Source organism: Trachypithecus francoisi, unplaced genomic scaffold, assembly GCF_009764315.1.
Source record: "Trachypithecus francoisi isolate TF-2019V2 unplaced genomic scaffold, Tfra_2.0 Lachesis_group19, whole genome shotgun sequence".
In the NCBI taxonomy this organism is placed as follows: domain Eukaryota; kingdom Metazoa; phylum Chordata; class Mammalia; order Primates; family Cercopithecidae; genus Trachypithecus; species Trachypithecus francoisi.
In genome coordinates, this window is record NW_022681464.1 from 3860316 (window position 1) to 3882569 (window position 22254).

The 22254-nt window shown below is 36.5% G+C and overlaps 1 non-coding gene across 1 annotated transcript; it reads right to left on the reverse strand.

The window, feature by feature from the left end:
- Positions 1-16471: 16471 nt before the first annotated feature.
- LOC117064280 lies at positions 16472-16573 on the reverse strand. Its single transcript, XR_004429353.1, has one exon. It is a non-coding gene; the product is annotated as a small nucleolar RNA U13 (small nucleolar RNA).
- Between the last annotated feature and the right edge of the window lie 5681 nt (positions 16574-22254).

The following is a 22254-nucleotide window of genomic DNA, read 5'->3' on the forward strand; positions in this document are numbered from 1 at the left end:
CAGTGTAGTTTTTCAGCAGCATCACACCATAGGTGGTAAGGTCCACAGGTCCCTTGGACATGAAACCCTGCATAGTCTTTCCACACAGCCTGGGTGGCCCCCGCCCAATCGGGATGGGCAGTAGTCTGAATGTTTGTGAGAATCAAGGCAAACCTAGGCTTGAGGTGCCGTCTACTGCCAAAAAGGAGGCAGTGACCTAGGGTAAAAGGGGCTCAACACGTGAACCACAAAGAACCTCTAAGCAAACACACTCTAGGAAGACCAAAACAAGCCAGACAGCAAAGACTGAAATAATTAACTAATCCTTCAGTACAAAGACATAGATGTATGTCCACAAAAAACAGAAGCAAACAGGGAACCATGGTCTCCCCAACAGACAAAGCAAGGAGCCAGTGATCAACCCAGCAAGATGGCAATGTGTGAACTCAGATCAAGAATCCAAATTGTCAGTTTCAAGGAAACTCAGTGAACTTCAACATAACACAGAAAATAAATTCAGAAATTTATCACAGAAATTTAACAAAGAGATTGAAATAATTTTTAAAAAATCAAACAGAAATCTCGAAACTGAGAAATACATTTGCTAAAATAAAAAAATGCATTAAAGTCTATTAAGAGCAGAATGGATCAAGCAGAAGAAAGAATCAGTGAGCCTAAAGACAGGTTATTTGAAAATACATTGCAAGAGAAGAAAAATGAAAAGGAACAAAGAACACCTAGGGGATATAGAAAATAACACCAAGAGAGCAAAAATAAGAATCATTGGTGTTAAAGAGGGAGTTGAAAAAGAGCAAGGAGTAGAAGGCTTATTCAGAGAAAATAAAACAGAAAACTTTTCAAACATAGAGGAAAATATAAATATCCAGGTACAGGAAGGTTGGAGATCACCAAACAGATTCAATCCAAATAAGACTATCTCAAGGCATATAACAAACAGACTCTCATATCTCAAGGACAAAGAAAGGATCATAAAAGCAGAATAAGAAAAGAAGCAAATAACATATAAAGGAGCTCCAATCCATCTGGCTACAGACATCTCATCAGAAACCATACAGGTTCAGTAAAGAATGGGATGACATATTCAAAGTGCTGAAAGAAAAAACAAAACTGCCAACTGAGAATTCTGTACCCCAGCAAAACTATTCTTTTTTTTTTCAAGGACTGAACAATTTAGTATTAAATGTTACCTTATTTACTGTTTCAGCATTTTTTTTATTTTTTTATTATTATTATACTTTAAGTTCTAGGGCACATGTGGATAACGTGCAGGTTTGTTACATATGTATACTTGTGCCATGTTGGTGTGCTGCACCCATCAACTCGTCAGCACCCATCAACTCATCATTTACATCAGGTATAACTCCCAATGCAATCCCTCCCCCCTCCCCCCTCCCCATGATAGGCCCCAGTGTGTGATGTTCCCCTTCCGGAGTCCAAGTGATCTCATTGTTCAGTTCCCACCTATGAGTGAGAACATGCGGTGCTTGGTTTTCTGTTCTTGCGATAGAGCAAAACTATTCTTTAAACACAAAAGAAAGTTAAAGTCTTTCACAGACAAACAATAGCTGAGAAACTTCATCACCATCAAACCTGTCTTATAAGAAATTCTAAAGGGAATTCTTCATTCTGAAAGAAAAGGACAATAACATCAAAAAAAAAAAAAAACCTGAAGATGTAAAACCCACTGGTAAAAGTAAATACACAGACAAACTCAGAATGTTCTAATGTTGTAATTGTGGTATGTAAGACACTCACAGCTCTAGTATGAAGACTAAATGGCAAAACTACAAAAAAAAAACTAAGCAGCTTGTTAATATAAAAAGACGTAAATTAAGATAACAAAAAGTCAAAATGTGAGGGGATGGAGTTAAAGTGTAGAGGTTATTGTTAGACTTTCCTATGTTGGTTTCTTTTCTTTGTGATGACCTGAGACAAGTCATCATCTGTTTAAAATAACTTGTTCTATCTAGGGTTTTTGTAAACATCATGGTAACCACAAAGCAAAACCTGTAATAGATACAGTAAAAATAAAAGCAACGAATTAAAACATACTACCAGAAAATAATCACTTACCCACAAAGGAAGATGGTAAGAAAGGAAGAAAAAAAGAGGAGTTACAAAACAACCAGAAAACAGGTAGCAAATAAGTTACTTATCAATAACTCCTTGCCTATCAATATTAACACTGAATGTAAGAGTAGCCTAAATTCTTCAATTAAAACAATAAAACATGGAGTAACTGAGTGGATTAAAAACAAAAAAAACAGGACCCAACTATATGCTTCCTATAAGAAAATCACTACCTGTAAAGACACAACAGACTGAAAGTGAAGAAATAGAAAAAGATATTCCATATAAGCAGAAACCAATTAAAAGGCAGGAGTAGCTGTGCTTTTATATTAGATAAAACACAGTTGATCCATGAATAATGCAAAGGTTAAGGGTGCCAACCCCCTGCAAAGTTGAAAAGTTTTGACTCCCAGGAAACTGCTAGTAGCCTACTGTTAAACAAAAGCCTTATCAATAACATAAACAGTCAATTAACACATAGACTAGCATCTACATATATTTTATGCACTCAGGATGAATCTAACTTTTTAAACATTTTTTCAATATTTCTAGGCTATGTGGTTTGTCTGTGAGTTTTATCAAGTTGTCACAAATCTCAAAAAAAAAATCCAATGTATTTACTGAGAAAAATCTGCATACAAGTGAACCCACATAGTTCAAACCCATGTTGTTCAAGGGTCAATTGTAGACTACAAGTTAAAGATCATAAAAAGAGACAAAATGGTCACCATATAATGATAAAGGGGTCAGTTCGGTGAGAGGATATAACAAATGTAAATATATATGCACACAACACTGGAGCACCCAAATATATAAAGCAAACATCAGTGGATCTAAAGGGAAAATAGACTGCAATAGAGTAATAGTAGGGGACCTCACCACCCTACTCTCAGTAATTGACAGATCATCCAGACAGAAAATCAACAAAGACATTGGAGTTAAACTATACATTAGACCAGATAGACCTAAGCAATATTTACAAAACATGTCACTCAACTGCTGCAGAATACACATTTTTCTCATCAGTCCACGACATTCTCCAGTATAGGACACAAAACAAGTCTCAACAAATTCAGAAAGATCAAAATCATATCGAGCATTTTTTGGACACAGTCAAATAAAACTAGAAATCAATAACAAGAACTTTGAAAATTATAAAAACACATGGAAATTAAACAATATGCTCCTGAATAATCAATGGGTCAATTGAGAAATTAAGAAGAAATTTTTAAAATGTCTTGAAACAAATGAAAATGGAAATGGAACATATGAAAATACATGGGATACAACAAAATCAGTACCAATGGGGAAGTTTATAACAATGTAAGATTGAAATAATACAATGTGTGTGCTCTGATCACAAAGAAATTAAATTAGAAATCCATAACAATAAGATAATTGAGAAAAACCCAAATAATTAGATGGCGTATTTCTAAACAATCTACTGGTCAAAGAAGAAATCATGGAAGAAATTAGAAAATATTTCAAACTGAACAACAATGATATTATCATTTATATCAAATTTATGGAATGCAACTAAATCAACGCCTAAAGGGAAATTAATAATTGTATTTAAATGCCTATGTTAAAAAATAAGATCTAGAGTCAGTGATCTGAGATCTCACCTTATAAAATGAAAAAACAAGAGCAAATTAAACTCAAAGTAAGAAGAGAAAAGAAAATATAGGCCGGGCGCGGTGGCTCAAGCCTGTAATCCCAGCACTTTGGGAGGCCGAGACGGGTGGATCACGAGGTCAGGAGATTGAGACCATCCTGGCTACACGGTGAAACCCCGTCTCTACTAAAAAATACAAAAACTAGCCGGGCGAGGTGGCGGGCGCCTGTAGTCCCAGCTACTCGGGAGGCTGAGGCAGGAGAATGGTGTAAACCGGGAGGCGGAGCTTGCAGTGAGCTGAGATCCGGCCATTGCACTCCAGCCTGGGCAGCAGAGCGAGACTCCGTCTCAAAAAAAAAAAAAAAAAAAAAAAAAAAAAAAAAAAAAAGAAAATATAACAAAAAGCAGAAAACAATAAATAAAAAATGAACATGCAATAAAAAAGAAAATGACAAGAAAATCTGATTCTTTGAAAAGACCAATAAATTGGCAAACCTCAATAGATTGAACAAAACAAAAAATAGAGGTATAAAATATCAGAATAAGGAATGAAAAAAGGGACATAAGACTAGAGATACTATGGATATTAGAAGGATAATAAGGGAATATGTTTTACAATTTTAGGCCAACATATCTGACAATGCAGATGAAATGGACAAATTCTTTTAATAACATGAATTAAGAAAACTGATCCAAGATGAAATCAATGAATTAAATGGCCCTATATCAACAAAAGAAAATTGAATTCATAATTTAAAACTTTCTCACAGAGAAAACTCTACGGCAAGGTTGCTCTAATAATATTTCTATCAAATATTTAGTAAATAACACCCAAATCTACACAAAGTTCTTCAGAAAACAGAAAAAGAGGAAATACTTCCCAGCTGATTGTATAAGGTCAGTATTATCCTAATACAAAACTAGACAAAGACATCACAAGAAAAAAAAAAAACTATAATTCAAGATTTCTTATAAACATGGACACAAATATTCTAACAAAATGTTGGTGAATGAAATACAGCAATATATATAAAGTCTACTGTATTCATGGTTAAGTAATGTTTATGCCAGGAATGCAGAATTAGTTTAATATTCAAAACTCAGTCAATGTAATTCTCCATATTAACATGAAAAAGAAGAAAATGCATATCATCATTTTAATTGATACTAAAAAAATTTAAAAGCATTTTATAAAAGTTAATACCCTTTCATTACAAAAATTCACAGTTTGGAACAGAAGGAACAAACTCAATCTAATTAAGGGCATTTGTGAAAAACCTATAGCCAACTTCATATTCAGTGGAGGTCAGTGGTGAAAGGTTCAGTGCTTTCAGCCCAAGATCAGGAATGAAGGACAGTCATCCACCCTGACTTCTCTTCAACATTATACGGAGGTATCTAACTAATGGGCACAAAGAAATAAATAAAACCATAATAAAAGGAAAAGAATAATGAAAACTTTCTTTACTGACACAATATGATCATGTATATAAAAAATTCTGAGGAAAATACAAAAAAGAGAGAACTAACCATTGAATTTAAGAAAGTCATAGGACACAAAGTCAATATACAAATATCCATTATATTTCTCTATTCTAACAATAAGAAATTAAAAAATAAAAATTTTTAATAATATACTTAAGAATAAATTTTACAAGAAATGTAGAAGACCTCTACACTGAAAACTATAAATCAACACAAAAGGAAACTGAAGAAAAATGCACTGTGCTCATAGATTGATCAATAGTGTTAAGATGGCAATTCTCCCCCAAATTGATCTACACAGTCAATGCAGTCCTGATCAGAATCTTAGCAGACAACTTTAAAAAAATCGACAAGCTGATTTTAAAATTTACATGAGGGGCCAGGCGCAGTGGCTCACGCCTGTAATCCTAGCACTTTTGAGGCCAAGGGGAGCAGATTACCTGAGGTCAGGAGTTCAAGACCAGCCTGGTCCAAAATGGTGAAACCTCATCTCTACTAAAAATACAAAAATTAGCTGGGCCTGGTGGTGGGCACCTGTAATCCTAGCTACTCAAGAGGCTGAGGCAAGAGAATTGCTTGAATCTGGGAGGAGGAGATTGCAGTGAGCTGAGATCACGCCACTGCACTCCAGCTTGGGCAAGACAGCGAGACTCTGTCTTAAAAAAATATATAAAAGTTTTTTTAAATAAAAATATAATAAAATTTACAGGAAAAGTCAAAGGACTGAGAACAGGCAAAACAATTTTGGAAAAGAAGAATAAAATTGGGGGATTTAATTCCATGGCTGACTGTAAAGCTACTGTAATTATACAGGGTAATATTGGCATAAAGATAGGTATGTAATTAATGGAGCTTGGAGACTGTAGAAATAGACATATACTTATATGGTCAATTGATTTTCAACAAAGATGCCAAAGTTGTTCAATGAGGACAAAAGATAATTTTTTTCAACAAAGGGGATTGGAAAATCTTCATATCTATGTAGACGTTTAGTCAACATATAATATAGAGCAGATGAAGTTGAAAAAAGCAGAAATCCCTGAAAAATGAGAAATACAAGTGGATTCTAGAAACAAAAAATTTCCAACTGTGGTGATGTATTGCATTTCATATTCCATGTAAACTTTGTTGACTATAGAAAATAAAATGTGGGCCGGGCGAGGTGGCTCATGCCTATAATCCCAGCACACTGGGAGGCCGAGGCGGGTGGAGTTGGAGACCAGCCTGACCAACATGGAGAAACCCTGTCTCTACTAAAAATACAAAATTAGCCAGGCGTGGTGGTGCATGCCTGTAATCTCAGCTACTTGGGAGGCTGAGGCAGGAGAATCTCCTGAACCTGGGAGGTAGAGGTTGCAGTGAGCCGAGATCGCGCCATTGCACTCCAGGCTGGGCAACAAGAGCAGAACTCCTCTCAAAAAAACAAAATAAAAATAAAATGTGTAAATCATGGATAATCAAGACACCAAAACTCAAGTGTATTAAAATGGACAAAACTGGCCAGGCTCGGTGGCTCACGCCTGTAATTCCAGCACTTTGGGAGGCCAAGGCGGGCGGATCACGAGATCAGGAGATCGAGGCCATCCTGGCTAGCACTGTGAAACCCCGTCTCTACTAAAAAATACAAAACAAAATTAGCTGGGCGTGGTGGCGGGCACCTGTAGTCCCAGCTACTTGGGAGGCTGAGGCAGGAGAATGCTGTGAACCTGGAAGGCGGAGCTTGCAGTGAGCGGAGATTGCACCACTGCACTCCAGCCTGGGCAACAGAGCAAGACTCCATCTCAAAAAAGAAAAAAAAAAAAATGGACAAAACTATGATATTCGTACCCCCTAAATAATTCAAATCTATGTGCTTTTAAGACGGATGGTGTTATTGTGTCTACTCTAAAGAATAGTATTATTGCAATACCCTTCTGAATTAAAAAAATTTCCATAAGAAGAAAACAAACCAAGCCAATTAAAAATGGGCAGAAGTCTCAAATGGACACTTTAAGGAACATATATAAAAGGCCAATCAGCACAGGAAAAAAATGCTAAACATCATTACACATCAGGGAAATGTCACTGCAATTACAGTGAAATACTTCTACACACCCATTAAAACTCATGAAGTTAAAAAGACGGACAATATCAAATGTTAGTAAGATTGTAGAACACTGGAATTCTCATACATTACTGGCAGAAATACAAACTCGTTTAGCCACTTTGGGAAAAGTATAGCAGTGGGTCATAAAGTCATCTGCACACTACTACAGGACCCAGCAATCCATTCCCAGGTGTTTTCTAAGAGAAATAAAAATATATGTCCACAGAAAGACATACTGAGAACAGGACTATTCATTGTTTGTGGGAAAAAATTAGAATCAACCCAAATGTCCATCAACTGGTGAACAGATAAACTGTGGTATAACCACACTGTGGGATGTTACTGAGCAATAAAAAAGAAGAAATTACTAAGACATGAAATAATATGGATGAATCTCAAAAACATTGTAATGTGTGAAAGAAGTCAGACACAAAACAACAATTTTGCAAATGCCTAAACTATCTTGATAGAAAGCTGATCGGCAGTTGTCTGGAGCCAGGGGAAAGGGATGGCATTGACTGCAATGGGTCATGAGGAACCTTTGTGGAACAATGGAACAATGTTATATCTGGAGTGTGGTGGTGATTTCACAATTTGCATGCAATTACCAAAATTATTCAAACTTCAAATGATTGTTTCATTTTATAGAAATTATTCCTTAACATAATGTTTTACCACTCCCTAATCAATTCAAAAATAGTGTGGAAGTTTTCAGAATCAAAATGGAGTCACTTGTGTTTAAAAACCAAACAAAATACCCTGACACATAGGGCTGGGAAAGGCCATGAAAGGAGGGCTCTCGCACATAAGTTCCTGACGACAAAAACCATCACAAGAGACTGCAAAATCAACAACCTTGCACAAGGGCCATTGCAACCTTACACATACAAAAAATACTTCTGTGAGGGCATCTGTTCAGCAACTGCCTATTCAGTCTTGGACTGGCATCACCCTTGTTATTGATCCTTATAGCCTTGTTATTGATCTTCATAGCCAAGATTAATTATCTCAAAACAATGTGTAATCCTCCCTGTTTTTCCTTTAAAAACCATTGTCTTTCTTTACCTTCCTGAACATGCATGTATCTTACTATGGCTTATGTATTCTCATTACAATGCACTATTCCTGATTAAATATTCTTTTTATTTTAGAGAGCCTCTCTTTCTTATTTAGGTTGATAACAAAATACATATATTTTTTAAAAAACACACAGGAGCTACTATTAAACAATTGGAATTTCAAAATAAAAGAACAAAACCATTTATAACAGCACCAAAAAAAATGAAATGCTTAACAAAACATTTGTAAGACTGATACAAGGAAAACTACAATATTCTGATGAAAGAAATCAAAGATCTAAACAAATGAAGAAATAGTCCATGTTCATCAACAGGAAGACTCAATATTGTCAAGATGTTAGTTTTCCCAACTTGGTTTATAGATTCAATGCAATCCTGATCAGAATCTTAGCCAGTTATTTTGTGGATATTGACAAACTGATTCTAAAGTTTATACAGAAAGGCAGCAGACACAGAAAAGCCAACACAATATTGAAGGAAAAGAACAAAATCAAAGGACTGATGGTACCCAAATTCAAGACTTACTTTAGCAATCAAGACAGTGTGGTATTGATGAAATAAATAAACAAATGGATCAATGGAACAAAATGGAGAACCCAGAAATAGACCCACACAAATAGTCAACTGACCTTTGAAAAAGGAGCAGAGGCAATTCAACGGAGAAAAGAGTGTTGTAAACAAATGGTGCTGCAACAACTGGGCATTTACGGGGAAGAAAGAAGAATCCAAACATAGGCCACACTCCTTTCCCAAAAATTAACTAAAAATTGACCACAGACCTAAGGATAAAATGCAAAGCTGTAAAACTCCTAGAAGAAAACATAAGAGCAAATCTGGATAGTCTTACGTTTGCCAACGACTTTTTAGATCAAATACTGAAAGCACAATCCATGAAAGAAAAATTGATAAGTTGGAGTTCATTAAAATTAAAAGCTTCTTCTCCACAAAAGATACTGCTTTCTGTTTTATTTATTCATTCACTTATTCATTTATTATAGATTCAGGGGGTACATGTGCAGGGTTTTTACATGGATATATTGCATGATGCTGAGGTTTGTTTAGGCTTCTATTGAACCCACTACCTGAATAGTGAACATAATACCCAATAGGTAGTTTTTCAATACTTTTCCTTCTCCCTCTGTCTCCTCTTTGGAAGTCCCCAGTCTCTACTTTTTCCATCTTTATGTTTGTCTGTACTCAATGTTGAGTTTGCACTTATAAATGAGAATATTCAGCGTTTGGTTTTCTGTTTCTGTGTTAATTCACTTAGGATAATGGCCTCTAGCTGTGTTGATGTTGCTGCAAAGGATATGATTTCATTCTTTTTTATGCCTGTATAGTACTCCTCTATATAGTACTCATAGATATATATATATGTATAACTATAAAATATATAGTTCTGTAATAAATATATGAGTGCATATGTCTTTTTGAGAGAATGATTGGTTTTCCTTTGGATGTATACCAAGTAATGGGATTGCTGGGCCAAATGATAGTTCTATTTTTTGTTTGGTTTTTGTTTGTTTGTTTGTTTTTGCTCTGTTGCCCAGTCTGGAGTGCAGTGGTGTGATCTCGGCTCACTACAACTTCCGCCTCCCAGGTTCAAGCAAATCTACCTGTCTCAGCCTCCTGAAGAGCTGAGATTACTGGCGCCTGACACCACACCCAGTTAAGTGTTGTATATTTTAGTAGAAATGGGGTTTTGCCATGTGGGCCAAGCTGGTCTTGAACTCCTGACCTCAGGTGATCCACCTGCCTCAGCTTCCCAAAGTGCTGGGATTACAGGCATGCGTCACTGCGCCTGGCCCTATTTTTACTTATTTGAGAAATCTTCAAACTGCTTTCCACAGAGGATAGAATAATTTACATTCCCACCAACAGTGTATAAGCATTCCTTTTTCTCTGCAACCTTACTGACATCTGTTTTTTGTTTGTTTGTTTGTTTGTTTTTGACTTTTTAATAATAGCCATTCTGGCTAGTGTGAGGTGGTATCTCACTGTGGTTTCGATTTGCATTTCTTGATAATTAGTAATGTGGAATTTTTTTCATGTTTCTGTTGGCTGCTTATACGTCTTCTTTTGAGAAGTTTCTGTTTATATCCTTTGCCCACTTTTTAATGTAGTTGTTTGTTTTTTCTTGTGAGTTAAGTTCCTTATAGATTCTGGATGTTAGTCCTTTGTCAGATGCATAGCTTTCCTCCCATTCTGTAGGTTGTCTGTTTATCTTGTTGATATTTTATTTTGCTGTGCAAAAGCTCTTTCATTTAATTAGGTCCTACTTGTCAATATTTCTTATTGTTGTGTTTGTTTTTGAAGACTTAAATTCTTTGCCTAAGTCAATATCCAGAAGAGTATTTCTTAGGCTTTCTTCCAGGATTTTTAAAGTTTGAGGTCTTACATTTCAGTCTTAATCCATCTTTAGTTAATTTTTGTATATGGTGAGAGGTAGGGGTCCAGTTTCATGCTTCTTCATAGGGCTAACCAATTTTCCCTGTACCATTTATTGAATAAGGTAGCCTTTCCTCATTATTTACTTTTCTTAACTTTGTCAAAGATCAGTCAGTTGTAAGTGTGCAGCTTTATTTCTGGGTCCTCTATGCTGTTCCATTGATCTATGTGAAAAGATACCATCATTAAGGGGATAAAAAGATAAGCCACAGATTGGGAGGAAATATTTGCAAAACATATATTTGATAAAGAACCAAAATATACAATGAATTCTTAAAACTCAATAATAAGAAAACAAACAACCCAACTTAAAAATAGGCAATAATTTTGAACAGATACCTCACCAAAGAAAACATACAGATAGCAAATAAGCCTATGAAGAGATGCTCAACATCATTGATCATTGACTAGGTGGAACACAGGAGATTTTTAGGCAGTGATACTGTTTCATATGATATTGTAATGGTGAACACATGTCATTTTATATTTGTCAAAACCCCAAAATTGAACTGTTGGTATTGTATTAGTCCATTTTCACACTGCTATAAAGAACTACCTGAGACTGGGTAATTTATAAAGAAAAAAGAGAGGTTTAATTGCCTCACAGCTCTGCATGGCTGGGAAGGCTTCAGGAAACTTACAATCATGGCAGAAGGCAAAAGGGAAGCAAAGCAACATCTTACATGGCAGTAGGAGAGCAAATGGGCAAGTGCCACATTTCTAAACCATCAGATCTCATGAGATCTCACTCACTATCACAAAAACAGCAAGGAGGAAATCCACCCCCATGATCCAATCACCATTCACCAGGCCTCTCCTCTGATATTCAGGGATTACAATTCGAGATGAGATTCGGGTGAGGACACAGAGCCAAACCATATCAAGTATAAACTATGAACTTTAGTTAATAATAATATATCAGTCTTGGCTCACCAATTAACACAAAGTTATCACACAGGTGCAAGATGTTAATAATAGGGGAAAGTGTGGGAGGGAAGGGGGTATGCAGGAACTCTGTACTTTCTGCTCAATTTTTCTATAAATCTGAGACTGTTCTAAAAAAAAAGTCTATTTATTTTTTAAAAAACAGAAACTGGAATGAATAGAAAAGAAAAAGCCACAGATCATTTTACTATGTAAAAGATATACTGCAAAGTACTCTCCATTTTGGGAGCAAATTTGTTTTTGAATTGCCCAAAGGCTAACAATAAAGGAAAAGAACCTGAAAAAAAAAAAGTATGCATAAGATGTTATATAGACCATGTATACAACAGCAGAACAAATCAAGAGTCTTTTATTGTTCTGATCACCATCTCATCCTGAGCATCTAACATCCACAGGCACACCTCTGACTTAAGATGCCTATAGTAGAGATAATGTTCTTGGATCACTTAGCTCAGGGCGATGAGAGAAGCAAAGGACTCACCTGGATCACTTTGCCTCCCTGGCATGCATTTTTGTGACTGACCTTGATAGCAGAAACAAATCATGTCTTTCTATTTATAACTTCCCAGTTTCTTAATACCTGAGAAAGCCTTGTACTCTATGAGAAGCTTTGAAATGTCTTAGAATTTCCCTGCTGATAGGCAAAGCCAGTACCTTTCTCAATTGACATTAACAAGGGAATCCTAAATAATTGGCCTCAATTTATAAATAGACTATCCTTTAAGGCACTGACATTTACAGAAATATGTTTTAAAATCAAAATACCCCTTACAGGCAGAAATAGACAGATTCATAGGTAAAACAGTGATATTTGCAATCCTGTTCTCACCACCGCCACCATGCTCCATCCATACCTAGACTATTACAGCAATGCGTGAATCGGCCTTCCTGTCTCTAGTCTCAATCTTTTCCAAGCAGTGCTTCTTAATGTTTTATCATGAAATATAACACATGAACAGATAAATAAAATACAAATGTACAGCTTAAGGAAGCACCCATATTTAACAACCTCCAGGTGAAGAACCAGAACATGGCCAGCTCCCTTCCAATCACAATACTTTCTCTACCTTAAACCTAACTTTTAAAATAATCACTTCCTTCCTTTGCTCTATTAGTTTGCCATTTTAGTTTGTATCCCCAATACAGTAATCTTTTAGTTTTGGAACTTTACATGGAAGAATTCATACATTCATTTCTGCATCTGGCTTATTTTATTCAATATTATATTTTTAAAATAAGCTATATGACTATAGATAGCTATAATTCCTTCATTTTAGGACCCTTTTCTCACACTATATTAAAAGATAATTCTAGGCAGTCATAGACCTAAGTGTGAATGGCAAAGTGGAAAAGCTTTTCGAAAGTAATACAGGTGAATGCCTTCAAGACTTCAGGGTGTGGAAAAACAAGACTCAGAAAGCTCTAACTATAAAATAAAGGATTGACGTATTTGTTTTTAAGACAATATTCACTACTTTTATTTATATATTTTAGTAATTATTGATTTTCATTAATATTATTTTAATTGATAAATCACAATATACATTTATGGGGTACAATGTGATGTTTTGATATATGTATACATTTAGTGCTGCATTGCATTCCATATGGATATAACACATCTGATCCTATCCATTCTAATGCTGATAGACGTAAGGATTGTTTCTGCTTTTTGACAATTATGAGCAATGCTGCTATGGACATTTGTGAATATGAATCTGATACACCTAAGCATACCTTTCTATAGTGCACATATCAAGGAGTATAGGTGTAGTCAATAGGTATGGATATCTTTGACTCACCTGCAAAGTATCAGACTGTTTTCTGCAAGCAGCATACCAATTTACTCTTTTGTCATCAATAAATGGCAGAGCACCCTTTCCAGCACTTGGGATTGTTGTTTTCATTCTAGCCAATCTGATAAGTACACAGTGTTACCTTATCAAAGTTCCAATTTGCATTTCCCTGAGTAATAACAAGCATATATGTCTTTCCATACATTACTTGGTCATTTAGATCTACTATTTGTAATATGCTTATTTAAGTCATTTCCCATTTCTCTATTAGATAACATGTATTTTTACAATTAATTTGAAGAAGTTTTAAAATATATTCTAGATATAAACCTTTTATTTGTTACATAACAAATAAAAATATGTTATAAACATATTTTCCCATCCTATGGTTTGCTGTTTGTCTCTCAATATTTGTATTTTGGTGAGCAACAGATCTTAATTTTAATGTAATGCAATATATTCATCCTTTAGAGAGCCCAGAAATAAACCCATACATCTATGGCCAATTGATTTTTGACATAGGTTTCAAGAATATACAATGGAAAAAAGATAGTCTCTTCAATAAATGGTGTTGGGAGACCTGGGTATCCACATACAGGAGAGTGAAATTAGATCCTTTTCTCATACCATGTACACAAATCAACTCAAAATAGACTAAAGACTTAAATATAAGACCTGAGACTACAAAACTACTATAAGAAAACATGCTCCACAACATTGGCCTGGGTAGTAATTTATATATAAGAAAACTAATTACCCAATTTTAAAAATGGGCAAAGGATCTGAATATATAGTTCTCAAAAGAAGATATACAAATGGCCAACAGGTTCATGAAAAAAATGCTCAACATCACTAATCATCAGAGAAATGCAATTTAAGACCATAATGAGATATCACCTCACACCTGTGAGGATGGCTATTACCAAACTGAGGAAAGATAAACATTGGCAAGGATGTGAAGAGAAGGAAACCCCTGTACCCTATTGGTGAGAATATAAATTAGTATAGCCATTCTGTAAAATGGTATGGAAGTTCCTCAAAAAACTTAAAACAGAACAACCAAATGATCCAGTCATCCCACTGCTGGGAACATATCCGAAGGAACTTAAATCAATATCTAAGGGCTACCTGTACTCCCATGTTCATTGCAGCATTATTTACAATAGTCAAGACATGCAATCAACCTAGGCATCTGTCAACAGATAAATGGATAAAGAAAATGTGATATACACCTAATGGATTGCTACTCAACCCTATAAAGAAGGAAATCCTGTCATTTTCTTTATATATATATATATATTTATTTATTATTTTATTATTATACTTTATGTTCTAAGGTACATGTGCACAATGTGCAGGTTTGTTACATGTGTATACATGTGCCATGTTGGTGTGCTGCACCCATTAACTCGTCATTTACATTAGGTATATCTCCTAATGCTATCCCTCACCCCTCCCTCCACCCTGCAGCAGGCCCCTGTGTGTAATGTTCCCCTTCCTGTGTCTAAGTGATCTCATTGTTCAATCCCCACCTATGAGTGAGAACAGGCAGTGTTTGGTTTTCTGTTCTTGCGATAGCTTGCTGAGAATGAGGATTTCCAGCTGCATCCATGTCCCTCCAAAGGACACAAACTCATCCTTTTTTATGGCTGCATAGTATTCTATGGTATATATGTGCCACATTTTCTTAATCCAGTCTGTCACTGATGGACATTTGGGTTGGTTCCAAGTCTTTGCTATTGTGAATAGTGCTGCAATAAACATACGTGTGCATGTGTCTTTATAGCAGAATGGGAAATCCTGTCATTTTCAACAACATGGATGAACCTGGAAGACATTAGGCTAAGTGAAATAAGGTAGACACAGAAAGACAGATACTGTATGATCTCACTTATGTGGAATCTAAAAAAGCCAAACTCACAGAAGTGGAGAATAGAATGATGGTTACTGGAGGCTGGGGCATACAGGGAAGTAGGGAGGGAATAGGGAGATATTAGTCACAGAGTACAAAGTTTCAGTTAAACAGGAAGAATAAGTTTTTGAGGTCTAATGCATATTATATAATAATGTATTATATATTTCAAAAAACCTAAGACAGTAAATTCCAAATGTCTCACCACAAAAACAGAGGTGCTAGATATGCTAATTAGATTGATTTAGTAATTCCTTTTTGTATGCGTATATCAAAACATCACATTGTACCCCATAAATGTATATTGTGATTTGTCAATTAAAATAATATTAATGAAAATCAATAATTACTAAAATATATAAATAAAAGTAGTTAATATTGTCTTAAAAACAAATACATCAATCCTTTATTTTATGGTTAGAGCTTTCTGAGTCTTGTTTTTCCACATCCTGAAGTCTTGAAGGCATTCACCTGTATTACCCTCGAAAAGCTTTTCCACTTTGCCATTCACACTTAGGTCTATGACTGCCTAGAATTACTTTTTCTATATAGTGTGAGAAAAGAGTCCTATTTCATTTTTTCCTTTTTGGATATCAAATTGTCCTGGCATTATTTATTGAAAAGATAGCCTTTTCCCAATATTTATATATTCCTATACATAAATATTGTATAACTTATTGTATATGATATAACTTATATATATATATACTTATATACTAATATACACATATAAATAGATACCTGGGTTATGTCTCCTGTCCCATTGGTCTACTTTTCAGTCTTCATGCCAATATCACACTATCTTAATCATTATAAATTTACAAGTCTTGATAGTGAGTAGGGCAAGTTTTCTCAAGCTTTTTTTTTTTTCCTTCAAAGGTCTCTTAATTATTCTGTCGTTAATTTTAGTATCCATTTTTCTTCAAGGGTGTCTTAACTATTCTCAGTCTTTTAATATTAGTATTTTTAGGTTAATTTTAGAATAAGTTTGTCAGATCCTGAAAAATACCTGACTGGTATTTTGTTTTGTTTTCATGTCAGATGGTTAATGTGCCTACATTGTAACAAGGTTTGAGGGAGGCACATCTCATGTATGAGGGTGAAAACCCAATCATCACTTGGGAACTACAAAAGGATCTGCCTGGTAGTTTGACTGAGGTTGCACTGAATCTACAGATGCATTTGGAAGAACCAACATCTTCATACTCCGTGTGAGCTTGAAAAATAATATGCATTCTATGGTTGTTGATGGCAGACCTCTATATGTGGACATTAAGTGGTTTTGTTAGTCATGCTGTTCAAATTGTCCACATTATTAATAATTTTTGTCTGCTGCCTCTATCAATTACTGACAGAGGTATTTTATCATATCCCATTATAATTACAGACTTGTCTATTTCTCTTTGTAGTTCTATCAATTTTTGATTTATGTATTTTAAGCATATTATTAGAAGCATAGAAATTTAAAATGCTGATCAAGTCAAATTTTTTAAAATTCAAAAGCAAAGAACTAGCAACTATAAAAAGTGGTAACAAACTTGAAAAAAAAAGCTAGAAGTTCCAGAATTGGGGAGAAAGGCAATAACAAAAGTTAAGAATTCAATGGATGGCTTTAATCCCAAATTAGATACAGCAGAAGAATTATTAAACTAAAAATTAGGTTAAAAGAATATATCAAGATGAAGTATGGACAGCAGACAAAAGGATGGAAAATATAGAGAAGTAGGTAAGAGACACAGAATAGGCAAAGAGACTATGCAACACGCAATTAATTGTTATTCCCAAAAGAGAAGCAAAAGCAATATTTGAGAATATAAGATAGAGAATTTTCCAAAACGGATTAATTTAAGAAGCCTAGAGGGCTTAAGTCGACCAGGACCATCTTAATCCAATTTCAAGGCTTGGGGTTTTCTGATCTACCCAGAGGACTGGAAGCTCAGTTGTGGGAGCTGTTTTATTCCTGATTAACTCCTATTTGCCAGGGTGAAATCCTTGATGGGTTCTGAATTCTTTTTTTTTTTTTTTTTTTTTGAGACGGAGTCTCGCTGTGTGGCCAGGCTGGAGTGCAGTGGTGCGATCTCGGCTCACTGCAAGCTCGACCTCCCGGGTTCAAGCCATTCTCCGGCCTCAGCCTCCACAGTAGCTGGGACTACAGGGGGCCCACCACCACGCCCAGCCAATTTTTGTATTTTTAGTAGAGACAGAGTTTCACCATGTTGGCCAGGATGGTCTCAATCTTTTGACCTCGTGATCCACCCGTTTCGGCCTCTCAAAGTGCTGGAATTACAGGCCTGAACCACCGCGCCTGGCTGGGTTCTGAATTCTTACTGTTTTTCTCTCTAGTCCCAGAAAGCTGCCAAGGTGCAGCTCAGAACCTCAGATACTCTATCAGCTAGTGACCACTGAGAAAAATGAAACCACCCTATATTTCTAGCAGAGAAGGATTTAGTTGTTTATAATCAGAGAATTGGTTGTAAAAATGTTGCAAGAACTAGAGAAGTGAAAGGGAAAGGAAATATCACCCAGAGATCAAGAAGCCGACTTATCCCCTGGCTTATAGCCCACCAACCCACAAGATTGCCACTGCTCCTGGCACTGCTATTGAAAATGACCTACCACTTCTAATCAGAAGCTCCAGAGTTAACCCCATCAATGCTGCAGAAACCAACACCAAAGTTGTTGGAGCCTACAATAAGTCACTGTCAGAAGTGGAAAAATGACTTATTTCTCTCCTCATCCAATCAACCTAAGACCACAGGGGCAATGCTATACTTCGACAAAGACAGATTTATCAGGCTGTTGCAATGAGGGAAACACCAAAGGAACCATGGAGCATCTCACCAAACACCAGGAAAGACAGCGTTATTACAGGATTTGGGGGAAGTGTACAGTTTAGATGAAATTGAAGTGAAGCAGTGTTTGAATAGGCTCAAAGCAAAACAAAGCTGTGTGTAAAGAGTCAATATCATATCTGGACTGCAAAGTGGATCAGAGTCCTGTTTCCTTAGAAACTAAAAAGTGAAGATATATGTGGTATGTTGTGTCTAGAAATCACTTATCTGAAACTTAGCATACAGATTGGATATCAAGTTTGCTTCTCTATATCAAAGAGGCTCAGATCCTTCAGGCAAAACTGAGATGTGTTTCATTCTTACAGATATAATTTCAAACCACAAATGATTTTAGGAAAAGGTTTTTTCCAGTGAGTAAGAAAGCAGTCATGATTTAAAGAAGATATTATGATACTTTACAACTGCAGCATGGCCTTAGAAAAATATTGGTTCCCATTAACTTTACACTTTGGCAGTTTTCTGGAACTAGAGAGAAAAACATTAAGAATCCAGGACCTGTCAAAGGCTTCATCTGTGGCTGTTGCCCTAGCCTGTTGAATGGCAGGACAGATTGTTACTTTCTCAATCTGGGTTCACTGTTATATTCTCATTCCTTTCTTCCGTTTTCAGTCTTCCTCTAGTGTTTCCCATTGCCAAAGCCTAACTAGAACTGAGCTGGCAAGAAAGTCTGGGAAAAGTAGTTTCCAGGCTTGTTGCCCTGAGATACAAAGCAAAGAGATGAAATGGAGCTGAGAGCCAAGAGGAAAAACAACTCACAGAATATATCTTTTCAAGTTCAGTAAATGCCCTCAAGAACAAAGTAGTCTTGGATGATGAGCTCATTTCTCTAGTTTCTCATCTCCACCAAGATCTTAGCCCATAGTTCCTGACTACCTTTTTCATTCTTTGACACATAAAAGAAAATGATTTTTAGATTTTCCAGCTATTTTAGTTGTTCAAGCAGAATGGATATTTTAGCAAAATTACCTACTTCACATTACCCATTCCTTCTACTTTCTGTTCAGTTTTAACACATTCCTATCAAACTAATCTTCCTAAACTCAGCTCGGATCATGTCACTTCCTTGGGCAAATATCTCAAATGGTTCTGTGTCTCCTGAAAAATCTAACTTTTTTACCTGATATTCAGGGACCTCTATGATCCACTTTTGATGTAATGCTTCATTCATAATTATCCTCCTCAACTCTCTCATAGGAATGGGATGAGTCACTTCTACAAGAGACTAGGGTCGCCAGGCATGGTGGCTCTTTCCTGTTATCTCAGCACTGTAAGAGGCTGAGGCAGGAGAATCACTTGGGTCCGGGATTTCAGGACCAGCCTGGGCAACATAGCAAGACCTTGTCTCCACTAAAAATTTAAAAATTAGCCAGGTGTGGTGGCATGAACCTGTAGTCCAAGCTACGAAGGATGCTGATGCAGGAGGATTGTTTGAGCCCGGTAGGCTGAGGCTGCAGTGAACTATGATCGTGCCACTGCACTGTGGTCTAGGTGACAGAGCTAGCCTCTGTCTCAAAAAAAAAAAAAAAGAGAGAGAGACTAGGGTCAAGCCACCAGTACGAGACTGCCTTCTTTAAAGAACAAGGACGACGGGTGGACGTTTATAGCAGGCAAGATCAATCACCATCCTTCTGTGCTTTTCAAATAAACCTGGGACAGACTCCCCATTTTCTGCTGTAAGGATCGGAGCCCGGGTTTCCCATGCCTATGTGTCCTGCTTTAAGGAAGCTGGGTTGAGGAAATAAAGTTGTTGGAAAAAGCAGTCTTGTGTGCACAGCATTTCAACCTCCTCTGGGCTATGCAAGAACTGGACTTGGGCCTAAAACACTTCCTTACAAAGAGAAAAGGAATCTTCACAGGCTGCACTGGACTTATAACCTTATGTTGAAATGCCTTTCCCTGTTTCAGACTCAATGTGTACCCCTTTATTCTGCTTAAGCATGTGTGTCTTATGGCACTCGACCAACCCCACTACTGTTGTATACAGGGCTATAGTACATCTGTCCCTGCAGGGAGGGGATGGGGCCCTTCTGCTATATATCTGTTCATGCAGGGAAGGGATGGGGTCCTTCTGCTGTGACACAGAGGGATGTGTGCAGGCCAGTTGCAGGCTCAACAGAGGACCTCAAACATTACACTCTCAGCATTGGGTTCTCATCTCCATTATAAATCCTATTTGTGTAGCACCAGCTGTCGAGAGGTGGCTCCATATGTGCAAATGAGAAATGAGACCAGCCAGTGTGTAGACAGGAACATTTTGCCTATAGATGGTCCTTGATGCTGACCTCAATAGGTTATGTGAGCTCAGGACACAACGCAATTTTTATTAGATTGCACCATTCAATGTCCTTAAATTCAGTGCAACCCAAAATGTTTTTCCAAGCTATGTAGCATTTCAATAAAATTGAATCCATATTATTTTAATTCATGGACAATTGACCAGTTAACAAGTTGTATGGTGAGAACAAGTTAATGTCTCCAAACTTTTCAAAACTTGTATTGAAGCTCATTTTCTCAGTTATTTTTCTTGGAAACAAAAAGCCTATTATGCAAAAAATAAGTAAATAAATAAACAAACTAACCCCAAACTCCATATGGTTTCGATTAGCCAAGCCCTAGGGGAGCTTAGAGGTGTGTGGTGGGGGAAAGGGTTTGTGACCTAAGAGAACCCATGTTTCTCCCTTTATAAGACTGTAATTCTTCCCTCTCTTTGACTTTCAGATCTCAGCTCCAGATCTATGACATCAAACTTTTCACCCAATGTATTTTATAGTTTATACAGGGTTTTTTCATCTATCATTTCACTAGATTCTCAGTAAAACCCTATGAAGTCAACATCTCTAGACAGTAATTTTGTTCTCATTAAATAAAAGGGAAGGTGAGGCTCAAAGAAGTTAGATATCTAAAGGCTCATAGTGTTATATCCAGGCTTCAAGATAGCCCCCAATGACTCCTGCCTCCCACATTGTACCAGGATTGGCCAGTGTGACCAATAGCAATCAGCAGAAGTAATGCTTTGTCACTTCCAATAATAGGTTATAAAAAGGCAGTGACTTCAGTCTTAAGATCCATGTTCATTCTCTCTCTCTCTCTCCCTCTCTCTCTCATCATCTCTCTCTTACACACACACACACCTCCCTCTCTCTCTCTCTCTCTCCTATGACAGGCCAATGTGATAAGGAACTGAAGTCTCCAACCAACAGCTAGAAAGAAACTGAGACCTGCCAAAAACCATATGAGTGAGACTGAAAGTGGATCCTTCAGCCCCAGTCAAGCCTTCTGATGCGTTAAACATGGAAAAGGGTGAGCAATTCAGATTCATATTGACTCTGAAATATTAAAGTCACCTTTAGGCCATAAATCATACCTGTGTTACGGATATTAGATAACATCTAGTAAAGCCTTCTCATTTTATAGATGAGGAAAATGAAACCCAGAAAGGAGAAGGGACTTACCCCAGGTCACAAAGCAAATTGTAGAACAAAGACTAGGACCCAGGCTCTCTCATATTGTATAGGAGTCTTCTATTACTTTTCCATCATCAAGACTGCTCTTAAATGTTTTCCAGTGATGGTGTTCCTGGAGGCAAGCTAAACAGGTCAATCTCAGGCCAAAATTTAAAATGAATAGCAGGAATCATCAATGTATCCCTATGCCCTACTTCACAAATGGATTTTGGGGGGAATTTTGCTTAAATCTCAGACAAGCTAAAGGAAAAGAGAAGAGAGATGCTGATGCTGCATTTTTTTAAGAGCTAGGTCAGAGACATAGAAGAGAGAAATGAAATGAGGTTACTGGCCACCCACTTTAAAATATTATACAGTTCATATGCATCTTAAGAGAACATCAAGAAAGAATGTTTACCAATTTCCTATAAAAATATGAAGTCAGTCTTTTAATAAGAGACAAATAGTGCAACTTCTTGGAACAATTTTGCTGAGTTGGCTGAACTGGTATGGAATGTCCTTG